We start from the raw sequence: 3,626 nt of genomic DNA on the forward strand, positions 1-3,626 counted from the left end.
GGTGTAAGGAAGAACCATATCTTTCAAACAGCTCCCACACACAACTAACACAAACAAACAAACAAAAGCCTTGAGAAGTGAACAAATGCTTTGACAACAAAGGTTGCTGACACAAATCTGCCCATTAGGCTTATCTTGAAAATAAAGTCTATTCTTAAAGTAACCCTGTCCTGGCTCCAACAGACTCTTGCTAGCTTCTTTGCTACAGCTCACCTCAAACACAGACAACGCTGCTATTGAAGGCTTTATTGCACACCATTCCTCCTCTCATCAGCCACTAACCCTGCAGCTCCAAAGACAGAATAGAAACGTGAGTTTTGGTAAGTTGCATTTTTATTTTTTTTAATATATTTTATTGATTTTTTTACAGAAAGAAAGGGAGAGGGATAGTTAGGAACATCGATGAGAGAGAAACATCAATCAGCTGCCTCCTGCACACCTCCTACTGGGGATGTGCCCACAACCAAGGTACATGCCCTTGACCGGAATCAAACCTGGGACCCTTCAGTCCTCAGGCCAGTGCTCTATCCACTGAGCCAAACCGGGTAGGGCTAAGTTGCATTTTTAAACAAATTGATCTGTCCTTCAAAAAAACACAAACGACAACAACAACAAAACCCAATGGTTCTATCTCAGAAAGGGAGGGGAGCAGAGCTCATGCCCCCAAATTGGAATTCAACACTGAAATTCACACATAAGCTATGGGACATGAGAGAGCAGGAGCTGACAGAGAGCTGTCTAACAACCCAGCACCTAGAGATTAAGGATAAGAGTAGGTACTCCACAAGTGGTTTTCACTGAACAAATAAATGAGTTGCTTCATCCTGAGCCAGAATCACCGGTTTCACATGCCTACATAGAGCAATGAATTAAGAAATTTTTAAAAAAAAAAAAGAAAAAAAAGCTCTAGCTGGCTTGGCTCAGTGAATAGAGTATTGGCCTGTGGACTGAAAGGACCCAGGTTCGATTCTGGTCAAGGGCACATGCCTGGGTTTCTGGCTCAATCCTCAGTAGGGAGCGTGCAGGAGGCGGCCAATCCATGATTCTCTCTCATCATGGATGTTTCTATCTCTTTCTTCCTCTCCTTTCCTCTCTGAAATCAATAAAAATATTTTTAATAAATAAAATAAAAAGCAGCCCCTGATATTCAGAAGTTGGCTTGGCACTCACAGCTAAGGCATGTTATTCTCCTACTGGACAGAAACAATCTCACAGAATACCAACCTCAGACAAAGTTATTCTGAAACCTTGATTTTTGTCTGTGTAGGCAGACAAAAATTTGGCCAACATGTCACTCATAAGATACCAGATGCCCTTCCTCTCTGGGCCAAAATATGTGACTGCTACTTCCCTACCAAGTATTGACAGTTTTGTTCTTGTGCTAGTCTCTCTTTCCTATAGGTAAGATTTATTCAGGTAACCAATCATTTTATGACAGCCTTTAAAGCGAATCCCACTTCCTTAGACCATCCTTGAATCACCAAAGTCCACAACCTCTAATTAGTTCTTTCTAATACCCTCTTAAAACACCCCATGATTGTATGAGGTATGCCTTCCCTTGCTGAAAAAAGTAATAACCCCAACTTGTTTAAGCAGTGTGTTCCTGGCAGTCTTGGGCTGGATGGTGTTCACACAGTACAAGTCAGAAGATCTAAAAGTCTATGCCTTTCTCTTTCTAGAATTTTCTCCCAATCTCCGTTTGACAAGAATTCTTCATCTTATTTCTGGAATTCATCTCTAACTAAACAAAAGTAACAAATTCCTTTAAGACCAGGAACCTGGTTCAATATTCAACTCCAATTTTACCAATAAACATACTCATGCACAAAACTTTTTGTTTGTATAATACGCTTTCTTCTAGATAATATACCATTAGAAAGCCAAATCTGTCTGACTCATCTCTGTAAATCTGTAGCATCTCACATGTGGTAGAGGATTTATTTTATCAATGGTATGAACACGTTGCTTTTAAACTAATGGTAGCTGAAATGGAAGTCTCGGTATCACACACAGGAAATCCCAGAAAAGGAAAAAACTCAATTGGAGAAAAAAAGATTTATTTTTTCCCCAAAAAGTTAAAAAAAAGATCTCTCTCTCCACAATAAAATTCCATTTTTCTCCACCTTTACATTTCTTTAACTATATTTCAAACATATACCTTTACATTTTTAAATATAGCAAATGATTGAGGTGTTCATGGTTCTTAACTAGAAAATATATAAGCATGATTCATTCTTTCATTTGTCCAACTACCTCCCACTTCTTTCCACCACCACTACTCCCTTCCCCTTAAAAACACCTTTTCTGTTTGTACCTTCAAAAGTATCCCAGAATATTATACCCTTATCACATGATATATATCTAGAGAGGGCAGGGTCTAAGTTTATTTAATTGGTCTACATAACGCTAAATACTTAAAGAGAGAGACTGTTGTAACAGACCAGACTTTTCTTATTGATTGCTGGAAAAAGTCCTCTCTAGATAGAGACTTCGATCCCCATCTACAAAAACTTTGTTTTCTTTCTTTTTTAATTAAGACATCATGAAGCAGAGAAGAGCCAGCACAAAACATTCATTCACTCCCTGAGGCCAAAGTATAATTGGACCTGGTTTCACACATGAAATGACACACCACGCAATGTTACAGCCTGCTTAAAGGCATTCTGCCCAGTATTGTCTTTTCTCTTTTGATGGGAAAACAGGTTTCTATTCCCATGTAAAGATCAGATTCATCAAGTTCACACTCAAAGAACGCCTACACTTTGCAAGACAATATGCCAGACAGGCTGACAGATCCAAACATAACCTCGGAGAGCGTTTAAGTGTCAGAGAAGAGGGAGTAAGGATGACCATAGAAAGAACATTCCAGACTGAAATTTCAGTTCCTCCAAGAATGGAATCCTGAACGGTTTGGACAAAAACATGGGGGTACTCGGTTCCAGAGATCTCCAACACTGAGGAGACCTCAGCTTGTTCACACGGGGAGCAAATGAGATCAAACCTAAATGCTCAATGCAACTTAAGATCATTTTTAAGTTCTCTCTGCAACTCAGCAAACCTGAGCTCACAGCCTTCAGAAGAAAGGATAAAAATCATTTCTTCGAGGTCTTCTGGACTTTCAAGTTAACAAGCATGGCCTCCATCCCTAAACGGTTGGGCGGTGGGTGTGGCCCCTCTGACACAGCGGCTGGCCTCCTGAAGGTCCGAAGGTCCGGCTGGACCTCGCAGGCCAGCTCCGGACGTCCAGCCACGGCCCATCGAGCCACTGTCCCGCTGCGCCCTTCACCCAACGAGCTCATCCCACGCCTCCAACGGCCCCAGCAAACCCAAACCCTAACGGCCAGGCCTCCAGGGCCGGGCTCGGGCTCCATCAGGCCGAAGACTACGAACAAAGAGGAGGCCGGGGTCAGCCTCCGAGGCCGCCGCGAGACTCGCGCAGCCCCCGAAGGTACCTACACCGCTCGGGGGTCGTGACCCGGACCTGCGGGTTTTCCCCGACGAGGGCCAACTCCTCCCCGGGGCTGGACGCCGTGAGTGCACCGCGTCCCGGATCCCGCTGGTGCACTGCAGTCTCTCCTGCGCGCCCGGTAACAAAGGGGCAGGGGGTCCGGGTGGGTCTTGGCGAG

The sequence above is a fragment of the Myotis davidii genome, unplaced genomic scaffold (genome assembly GCF_000327345.1).
Source record: "Myotis davidii unplaced genomic scaffold, ASM32734v1 scaffold461, whole genome shotgun sequence".
Classification (NCBI taxonomy): domain Eukaryota; kingdom Metazoa; phylum Chordata; class Mammalia; order Chiroptera; family Vespertilionidae; genus Myotis; species Myotis davidii.